Here is an 11,803-nt window from a genome sequence, read left to right on the forward strand (position 1 = left end):
CCACCATGTCTCCACAGTGGTAAGAAGGGCATTCTATATTGCTCATCTCATAAGTAAGGGCACTGTCTCCAGAAAAAAAAGTTATTGCCTCCCTGTATTCTTCCCTCAACAGGCCAATAATTGAGTACAAAGCCCCTTTTGGTATGTACCTTTCTAAGCACTCAAAGCAATTGGAGAAACCACAAAGGTTTCTCACAAGGAAAATTTAAGGTCTCCACCATCTGTTCTATGAGGATCATCTGAAATCAATGTCACTTTATTCTGTTTCATACAGACTTCTCAGAGGTCATCTCTGCCTTGCATATAAGGCAATCTCTGACCCTGAGTTAATGGAAATGCTTCATATCTGAAAGTCAAATGGTACACGGGTTACTCGCTCTAAAGACCTTAACCTGGTATATGACATTAATAAAACCAACTGGTGGGACCTTTGCAACAGACTTCTACTTCATGTCAAGCAGAGCACCTCACTGGCCCTCTTCAAAAATAATCTGGACGACTGGATGGGTGACCATAAATTCGCACCTGGGGTTCCACCTGCATCCCTGTTGGATAGGGGCAATAGGTGCTGACTGTGAAATAAGGGTAAGAACTTGGCTACTCTTGTAAGGGCCCTAGGGCCATTAATCTAGTAACGTCCTATGATCCTATGAATGTCTAGGGGATTCTGTTGTTTGCACTGCTAATGTAAATATACTAGAAACCTGGTAACACCTGCCCACAGTTCATCAGGATTCTTAATGCAGTCCTTTAGAAATGCTTCTTGGGACACCTCTGAGGTAACATCTCTGAATACCTCAGTATTTCTGTTCACACCGCAAACAGTCTGTGTATCCAACACAGTCATTATGAGACATACTTGTTTTGAACAGAGATCTTTTGTTCATTCTAATCAGTTTCTCATTCACAGTGCAAACAACAAATATGCTTAGCTGCTCACAATGTTTCAGTGCAACACCCCCTCATTGTGTCTTACTGATACCCTGTTTTCTCAGTCTTTTCCCTTCTTTTGAAGAAATTAGATGCCTTGCTTATTGACCATAATAGAAACTGTATCAGAATTAATTTTGATTCAGTCTGTTGTGGTCTCTAATGAGGCAAGTGTATAGATTATACCTTTTAAAGTACTACCCAAAAGCAATTAAATGGGTGATAGGCCAACATCTTCCAGTGGACTATTTCACCATTCCAGTTAAGGTAAATGTGAGTTCATATAATAGTTATAGATAATACTTGAAAGTCTTTACACCCTTCAATGCCCTTTCAACATGATCATTGGACTATGCATAGTTAAGACTGGAGATAAATTATATAGTACATTTTTCAAGTCCTGGTCTACTGTTGGGCCATTTCATCAAAAACAGCCATTAAAAATGGTACCCCTGCGTGTAATGGTGAACAAGCCTCCCACACTTCCCATGAAGAAATACTTTGCCCCCTTCTTTTCCTTATGTAACTTCACCCAAAGACACACAACCTTGGGGAAAGTTATGAAATTTCTATAAATAGTTCAAGACATGACAGACCACAGAGTTACTAGAAAAATTCTTACTGTTCCAAAAATGTCTTAAACTCCACACTTGCATACTGTGCAATATTGTCTGAAATAACCACATCTGTTGTTTGATGCCCAAAAATGTAATGCTCATTGTACTAATTATGCCTTCATTTGTTGTATCTATTAACTTCACATTCCCTGGAACATTTGAATGCTATCTCTTGCAGATCAGATAGACACAGTCTTGGCATTGAAACTAATTTCTTCCAGCTTTAACCAGTGATCTTCTTGGAAATGACTAATAAATTCACTTTCTTCAGCTTGTGACAAGCATCACACACAACACATTTCTGATATTCCTGTCTGCTTTAAAAGACATATCTGACCAAAATAATACATCATGAGTTTTCCAAATATATATTTATTTTGAGTGCGTTTTAAGTTACTGCAGGCATAATTGTTTATCTGTTAGGTGGAAGTGTTTAGCTCTTCATGTTACGTTTTACTACAGGTACACACAGCATTTTGAAGAAACGTTTACAAAATAAATAATTTTGCTGTACCTACATTTTTTCTTATTTACAGGTGTGTAAAACACTTGCTGTAGATGTGAATTGAGTTTACTTATGGCTCTCACTTATTAAAAAATGTATTCATAAAGAACAATCACACCAAAAAATATAAAAAGTGTTTTTCATCAAACCAAAATAAAAAAAAATTGTTTTGGACCAGTGAAGATTTTGAAATGTATTTGATGCTTTCATCTTTATGCTTAAAAAGACTTTATCAGAATAAAGCTGTAAAAAAATCAAATGGGTTAAATACTAAAACACAAACTCAATCAGATGCTTATAATTCCACCAGTCAGCTTTGTAAATTGAATATTTCTTTTTGGCTTTAACAAAGGCTTAATTCTAAATAGTTTTATTCAAAACAGGTGGCTGACCACCATTTACCTGACTTGCCACTCCGTTTCCTTCTTTTCTAAATACATGTTCAAATCAATACCTTAAATGTTCACTTCCAAAGAATCAGACAGAAAAAAAATAATATACTTGAAAACAACTGTATGACTTAGAATGTTTATGTAAGGCATTGTTTGCCCCTCAGATCTCATTGCATAAGTTCTATTTTCTTGTCTTTTTTAACCTTACTTTCATGCCTCATGAGCATGTCTATGCAGTAAGATCTGGGGATTCATTATATTCAGTTCTCAGCAATAAAGTGTGTACATTTTTATTTGTTTATTGACTTGTTAACTTGTTTATTGACTTGTTAACTGGGTAGGTGCTCTAGACCAAGGACCCTTTTCAGCCACAACCCAAGCAATGAGGCAATATTGCAGCAATAATTCGAGTTATGTTGATACTTCAGAATATTGCAGTCTTGTATATATCTGTTTGAGAGCAGTTTACGTTGTGTTTAACCTGTTCAGAGCAATATATCTTTTGTTGCATTTTAAGTAATACATGAGCACGTGTAGGATTTTCTGAGATGTTCCTTCATCCTTTTTCTAAGTATGATGTATTCTCCTATCTGCTATATGCCTTTGGGCAGGTGGTTCCAGCTGGTGGGAAAAATTTTATAGAATTTTTTTCACCAACTGCTTTCATGAATTGGAGCCGTTAGAGTGTTAAGGCACTATTGATTTTCCTTCAGAGCTACAAGGGGAGGATAGACTTATTAATGTGTTTTTTAATGGGGGACAGTAGCTGTTATAGAAGAGTTTAAAGGTGAAGGAGGAGAGGAGGAGATGAACTCAGGCAGTCACTGGAAGCCAGTTTGCCTTATTAAGTACAGGAGTCAGATGAATGAAATTGCAGGTTACATTTGCAGTTGCTTTTATTAAGTGACTGTTTTTTTTTTTTGTTTGTTTGTTTTAGAGGAGCTAAGTACAATTAGGGGAAGGTTATATTCAAGTATGATAAATAAAACAGTTTTGATAATTAGAGTTATATTTTTTATAGTAAGGTGGATGAATATTAGGTATCTAGCCTTTAGTTGCTGTGTAAACTCTAATTAAGAGCTGTTTCTGTGAGGCTAGGAGATTACTGGATTAAGGGATAAACTAATGTATTTATTCTGGTTAACTTGTATTAATATTTTTGGGGAAGTGTGTTTGGCAGTTTGGGAGGAGATTAGTGCTTCTGGATTACCGGTGAAGAACATTGAAGCAACTTTTATAACACTAAGAATTATGAAGTGTATGGAAAGCCAGCTACAGAGAAAATCAAAGATGGATTGCAGAGATTCTTGCAGAATGTTTAAGTTATGGTTGGAGCCATGGATGACTATGTCAGCTGCACAGAGAGTAATTTCAATAGGGTGAATAGTGGAGGTGAGGTAATTTATAAAGAAGGAAAAGAGGATGGTGCCTTATAAAATACCAAAGGTAAATGTTCCAGAGTTATTTGTGACAGAGGGTCAGCAAAGGACAAGTTCTTTATGAAAGGTAATTGGAGAGCTTTTGTAAATTAGGGGAACCAAAGCCAAGAGTCTGACGTTTTTGAATCAATAAGGAGTACTTTATGCTTTCAGATGCTCTTTTAAGGTCACTGAAGATAGCAACATCTTTTTGTTGTTTTGTTTTTCATTGAGAAGTGATTTCTGTCTCTAAATGTGTAAATAGCTTTAAGTATATTATGGCCTAATCTCAATCAATGCTAACTATTTGCAGGTATCCCCTTCTTCCCTAGGTCTTCTGTTATTTTTGTACTACATGATTATTTCAAAATATTTTAGCTATGAGATATGGGGTTGTGATTGATTGATATTCCTGAGCATACCTGGATGATGGACATTTAGATACATTAGAGCTTGTTGAACTGGAGAAGAGCTTTCCCATATTTTAGTCTCCCTTCTTTACCTAAGTGAGGGAATGATTAAAATATGGGTGAGGGGCTTACCAATATGAGACGAAGCAATTTTGAGGAAGGTTGTGTGGAGGGCATTAAAGTCAGGGTTGGGCTTGGCTTGTAGTTTTTTGTAGTAGTTTTGTAACTGTTTTTTGGCAGAGACAGGTCAAAACAAAATGGAAGATTCAGGTGGATTTGTGTGTTCTGCTGAGAAAAAATGGTGATGCAGATGAAAATGTACTAGTGAGGTATAGGGGATGGGGACTAGTTTGTGAAGGGGGTATGAAAACTGGTTGAATACTGGCTATGGGGAGGAAGGACATTGATGGCTGCTGCAGGGAGACACAAAGCTGTATCACTGTACTCATCTTCTCATCTCAGATGGGACACATACCCCAGCACATCTACCAATAATAAAAGGTGACCATCTCACACAAAACAGGTCACTATTGACATATTCATACCACAATCATACAGCATATAGTCTCCCAAAGTGTGAACCTACTTATAGGGATGATGTGCAACTATAAATTATAATCAGACCCATACTTATTTATTTTGTTTTGTTTTTTTAACTGAGGGAGAGCATTGATCCACTTGGACCTTTTTCATACTCGGCCTGGAAGCACTCTGTGGTTAAGTGACTTGCTCAGAGCCACACTGTAGGCAAATGAAGGTGGAAGGAATTAAACCATGTACCTCTGATTTACAAGAGGCAGCTCACTAACATTTTGGTGCTTTAACCCTCTGCTGTAACTGTCTCATATAGCTACATAGTATATACACATCAGGCATGATCATAACTATGGAAGACATAGCTATATACCACACACACATCAGGTATGATCATAAGTATGGAAGACACAGCTATATATCACACACACATTAGGTATGATCATAGTTATGGAAGACACAGCTATATACCACACACACACATCAGGTATGATCATTCCCTGTAAAAGATCACTATATACCATCTTACTACCTTAATCAGAGTGCACATTCCCAGCAATACATAGTGATAAAAGCTGAATAATCCATATAAAAGTAATTCTCTATAGGCATTCCTAGATTCAGTCACACATCATGTCCTCATTTTCCTGTACAAATCCCAAATAGCATACCATGTACCATTACAGCCATCTTCCAAGCTGAATTCACACAAGCAAATTTCATTATATAGGCAGGAGTTATGCAAACTAAACCGTTTTTTTTTTTTTTTTTTTCCACAGGAAGACAACACTACTTCCATCTTTAAGCAGGACACAAAAGTACATATTCTAATAAAATGTGATCATCCCTAGTGAAGTGCCAAAATCATGCAATGTTATAATTCTGGAACATGACTATAATAATCATCTTGAACATAAAACACACACACACACACACACACACACACACACACACACACACACACACACACACACATACCTGCACCAACATACATACACACGCACACAAACACACACATACATATATACACGCGTGCTCATACACACACACACACACACACACACACACACACACACACACACACACACACACACCACTACACTCTAGTTTTTCAACAGAATCAGTGTATCATTCACATTTCCGGTCTGGTCTCCTCAAGAGCAATCCTTACACTTAAATTGTCTTTGCCCAAATCTCTCCCCTTATACTTTCGTTTAAGGTGTACACACAGATGGATCTATTCCCATACAAAATATTTGATGTTTGTTACTTTAAAGAATCATCATTCATTTTTTTTTCTTTGCATAGAGGCAGGAAATATATCCATCAACTGTCCATGATTTTGCAGAATGTCAGTGATTTAACCTCATATTTTTTCCTATTCATAAAATTATGAATTTTCTGGAAAATCACTGATGATTTCACACAAGTCAATAGGCAGATATAATTAAGATGGATGAGTTAGAGGAAAAATGACTCCTGTGGGTATACATAACAGTATGGAGAGAAAGTAGTATCCTAGATGGCTGGAAAGTAACCATTCTAGTGGACAAGAACAAAGGGGACATTCATACCTGTAGGCAGTACAGAGGTATCAAACTCTTGACACACTCCATGAAAGTTCTGGAGAGGGAGATTGATAAATGAATTTGCAGAGTAGTAGAAAGTAAGACAGGAGATGAGCAGTTCTTATTCAGACTGGGGTGCAGCACAACTGACCAAATGTTTGCAGTGAGATAGATAGCTGAGAAGAAGCTAGAGCTGAGGAAAGAGTCCAAATGGGCATTCCTAAACTTGGAAAAAGCATATAACAAGGTCCCAAGAAAGCTGATTTTGACAGTCCTGTGATGGTTCAAAGTCCCAGAAACACTGGTGGAATTAGTGCAGGCTCTATACAAGGATCTAATGACACAAGTACAGTGTTCAAACTCACAGAGAGGTTCCCAGTAGGAATGGGTGTGCATCAGGGTTCGGCTGTGAACCCATTGCTGTTCATACTGGTTATGGACTACATTAGCAAACAGTTCAGAGGGGAGAGATCAACAAAGTTGCTGTATGCACTTGAATGGCATCGCAGGTTGAACTTGGAACAAGAACGTCAGAAAAAGATATGGGGATGGAATGCAAAACTGAATGCATACAGATAAGACAGTGGTAATGGCAGCAAATTGGGAAAATCAGAAGAAGCCAAGAATTGAGATAGAAAGGACAATAGTGGAACAGGTTAACAGCTTCATGTGTCTGGGAGGGGTGGCTGAGTAGAAGGAAAGTCTGAAATGAAGAGGTCAAAGCTAGAATCAGAGGGGCTGCCACTAACTGGCTTACAGTGTCAGGGGTAGAGTGACAGAAAAATACCAAAGAAGCTGAAAAGTAAGGTGGACAAAACACTGATTCAGTTAGTATTACTGTGTGGTACTGAAACCTGGGGTGTGAAGCAAAGCAGTGAAGATAATGAACTGTGAGGAGATGAAGTGCCTGAGAAAGGTAGTAGGATGCCCCCTGTAGGACAGATGAAGAAATGAAGACACCAGTGCAAACGTCCACATAGCTCTAACTGCAGAGGAGGTCAAAGAAAACAGATTACTGCACACGTTTAGGAAAGCAAAAGACAATCTCATGAAGAAGACTAGCTGCACTACAAAAATAATAATCAGTTTACACCGATCTGAACACGGCTGCCCCATGCCTTTTCTCGTAAGTCTACCATTCTTAATTTGAATTACTTATTTTTTTTCAGTTCTCTTACAAAGTATGAAAGTATTATTTCTTATTTTTTCACATCTCTAGAAATAATATGTCAAAACAACACAGTGGTTAAGACACTTCACTTTGGAAGATGTATGTGTTGGATATGGGGAAGAGGGACAATGCATTTTTAGTACTTTAGAGATGTACACACCTTAAAATGATACACTGATATGAAATGAAAGCCATATAACATTTTCTGATAACAGCCACACTATTTATGTGATTGTTCTAGAAACACTTGAGTCCCAAGCGCTTGAAACCCACTGTCTCAAACCCAGAGATCCAAGCGCCTTGTCACATGTTACATCACTGCTTGCACTTGAACTTGAATATGAGTTCAGGCAAGCAGCTGCCGCAGCTCACCTGAACACATTATTTGAGTTTGAGCCAGATAAGTGCAGCAGCCGAAGTGTGAGAGTGGGAGTGCAGATTAGAACACCAGTAGGGAAGGGAGTTTTAGGTTTAGGGAGTAGGGCAGGAATTTTAGGTTTAGGGAGCGGAAAGGGAGTGTTAGGATTAGGGGATGGAAAGAGGGCCTTAGATTTAGGGAGCAGGAGGAGGGTTTGAGGTTTAGAGAGCAGGATGGGAGTTTTAGGTTTAGGAAGCATGAAGGGGGCCTTAGGGTTAGGCAATGGGAGGATGGTTTTAGATTAGGGAGTAGGAAGAGAGTTTTAGGTTTAAGGAATAGGAAGGGAGTTTTAGGGTTACAGTTAGGATTATGGTAGGTCTTGTGAAGATAGGTAAAGGCTGCCAGCCTAGCCAGATAGAGTTTTGTAGATAATTCTGTAATTTGTAAATATTGATGTAAGCCACAGGCTTGTTTTCTTAAATGTGAAAAGACTGTATTGGATGTTGAACTGAAAAAAAATGTAACAACAGTGCACTCTGCTGTAAGAAAGCTAATAAGTCAAGCAGTGTGAAATTCTTTGATCTAAAACTCGGAGCCGAGATGTCTAGAGGGAGGCATTCTGCTTATTTTTTGAGGCCAGAGTTAATGGCTAGAATTTACATGTATAATTTCTTTTATTGCTCTGGCTTCCTGACCAGCTGCAAGATCAAATGGGCTATTAACCCCTGAGTTTCAGTTAGTCTGGGAACCAGGAAGAAATTATGTAATCTGAAATGAATCAGTGGTACTTTGTTATCAATTTAAGGAGAGAAAGAACAAGAGCATTTTAGCATTTGTCTTCAGAACATCCAGCATCACCAGCACTGTCTTGCTCTATATGTAAGTTTATTTTAGAACTGTGTTTTCTCTTATATATAGCTAGGAACTAGGAAGATTAGATTAGTTTTTTTCTGTATTGATGTCGGAACGTTTCTACTGTATTATTTTAAGTATTTTTCTGTGATCCCTGAACTCTTGACTAGCACTGTGAAGTCAAGAAGTATTGTCTTGTGTTTTTATTATTTATTATTAATTACTTTTAAACCTTTCAACTGTGGCTGTTTTGTGGAGAGATAATTTAAGCTCTAGAGTACATTGCATGTATATAGTGATACTGGCCAAGCCATCCCAATAAGCCTTGACTGTTAAGTTGCACTTACCATTTGGATAATAATATTGCACAGTAATAATTTGACACCCTTTGTTAAAGGCCTTTTTAGTAGCTGATAAATATTAGTGGGTGGTGTCAAGTGGTACTACCATATAATCTGGGTAAAAGGGGCACAGCTGGAGTACCTGTGCCAGCCTTCCCTAGGAGTGTCTGTGTGGTTGTATATAACTCTTATCTTAAAGTGTGTGTGTGTGTGTGTGTGTGTGTGTGTGTGTGTGTGTGTGTGTGTGTGTGTGTGTGTGTGTGTGTGTGTCAGCTATTTGGGCAGGGACACAAAGCACTGGTTGGACAGAGAGGGTGCTAGAGGTTTTAGCTTGCACACTAGGTTGAGATCTGGACCGTATAGCTGTGCCAGTGGGGAGTCTTATTGGGGATCTGGAGAGAAAGGGGAAACCAGCCCCAGACTGACTGTGATCTCTGTGTACTCTTAAGGGAAATTGTACTTTACGGTGTGTGTATTTATTATCCTTTCCCTATATGGATGCCCCTCACTGGTGTTAGCAGTGAGGATTGAAGCTCCTTGATTGCTGGGCCAGTGCACGGACATCAGTACATTGCATGTATATAGTGATACTGGCCAAGCCACTCCAATAAGCTTTGACTGTTCAGTTGCACTTACCATTTGGATAATAATATTGCACAGTATTATTGGACACCCTTTCATAAGGGCCTTTTGGTAGCTGATAAATATTAGTGGGTGGTGGCAAGTGGTACTACCGTATAGTCTAGGTAAAAGGGGCACACTGGAGAACCTGTGCCAGACTTCCACTGGCGTGTCTGTGTGGTTGTATTTAACTCTTATCTCAAAGTGTGTGTGTGTGTGTGTGTGTGTGTGTGTGTGTGTGTGTGTGTGTGTGTGTGTGTGTGTGTGTGTGTGTGTGTGTCAACTACTTGGGCAGGGACATGAGGCACTGGTTGGACAGAGAGGTTACTAGAGGTTTTAGCTTGCCCACTAGGCTAAGATCTGGACCCTATAGCTGTGCCAGTGGGGAGTCTTATTGGGGACCTGGAGAGAAGGGGAGAAACCAGTCCCAGACTGACTGTGATCTCTGTGTGCTCTTAAGAGAAATTGTACTTTACTGTGAGTGTATTTATTATCCTTTCCCTATATGGATACCCCTCATTGGTGTTACTGGTGAGGACTGAGGTTCCTTGATTGTTGGGCCAGTGCACGGGCATCACATATTAATTGTTTGGCAGTGGTGGGATATCCAAACCACATGTTATTTGGATGGCAAATACTAATTGGCTTGTAGTGGTGTGGGTGGTGTGAATTCCTGTAGTTTGTGTACAGTGATCACTGAAGGTGTTTTTGTACTCTAAATCAGCCATGCAGTGAATACTCAAGAGTTCAGATCACAATTGTTTTATTTCTTTTGTTAGCTTAGTTAGTTAGGGAGAGCAGGCAGCATGTCAGCAGAGGAGTACGGAAAGCTGACAAGGAGCCAGCTGGCTGAGATGTGCTAGGCTAGGGGACCGGTGCAGGGAAACCTGACTAAGGCAGACATGATTGCAGCTTTGGTCACAGCTGCATCAGAAAACAGTAACCAGGAGGATGATCACACTGGCAATGGAGATGTACCACACTCAGAGAATGGACAGCTCAACCTTTCTACAGAGGACTTAAAAAATCCATCTAGAGCTTGAGTTGGAGGCCAAGCGTGTGGAAATAGAAGCAGCAGAGAGGCTGAGGCATCTAGAAAGTGAGGACAATGAGAAATTGCAATTTTTGCAGGCTGAGGAGAATGAGAAACTGCTACACCTGGAAGCTGTGGAAAAGGAGAGGCAGAGGCAGCATGAAAAGGAGATGCTGACTCTTCACCAGAGTCATGGAGGTAATGGGGAAGGGAGTAACTGGACCCCAGAAGCACAAAAGGTCAGTACATTTCTTCAGCAGTTTACAGAGGGGATAATTTTGATAGTTTCATTCGTATGTTTGAGAGGGTATGTAAACAGTATGATGATGACCAAAGGCTCTGGGTACGGTTCCTGACCCCCTTACTCCACGTAAAGCTGTAACTGTGTTGTCTGAACTTGCTGATCATGAATGTTTTGATTATACTGCTTTTTAGAATTGCTTGTTAGAATGTTTTAAGTGAACACCTGAAACATAAAGGAAAAAGTTTCATGAGCATAGGCACAAGGCAGATGAAAGTGTATGTGAATATGTTGCCGAACTGAACACTTATTTTCATAGGTGGGTGAGTGGATGTCAGGTCACCACTTTTGAAGGGCTGGCAGACCTTTTGGTGATGGAACAAGCCCTTAGCACTTTGCCTAAGGGTATGAGGATCTGGTTAGCTGATAGACAATGTGCTACTTCAGAGGAGTTGGGGAAGAAGGGAGACCTAAACCTAGCAAGCAGGGCATCCCTACACAGGAAAGGGGCCCCCAGTACTGCTCATGGGTCTAAAGGAACCCATGGTGGGTAGCCAGACTGCTCCAACAGAATCTGCCAGTAGCAGGGGAGGCCACTAGTCCAGGTACATGTCCAGGACCTAGGGTTAAATGTTTTGAATGCAACCAGTGGGGCCATGTGGCATACAGATGTCCACAGAGACAAAGTGGGGAACAAAAGGTGAGAGAGCCAGTAAGTGGGAAAGACAAAATGCCAATAGTAGGTTGTCTTGAGACAACAAGGGTACCGAACTACCATCCTGCAGATGTCCTGATAGAGAAGGATTTGGATG

The sequence above is a fragment of the Protopterus annectens genome, chromosome 7.part1 (assembly GCF_019279795.1).
Source record: "Protopterus annectens isolate FY-2018-M chromosome 7.part1, PAN1.0, whole genome shotgun sequence".
Lineage (NCBI taxonomy): Eukaryota > Metazoa > Chordata > Ceratodontiformes > Protopteridae > Protopterus > Protopterus annectens.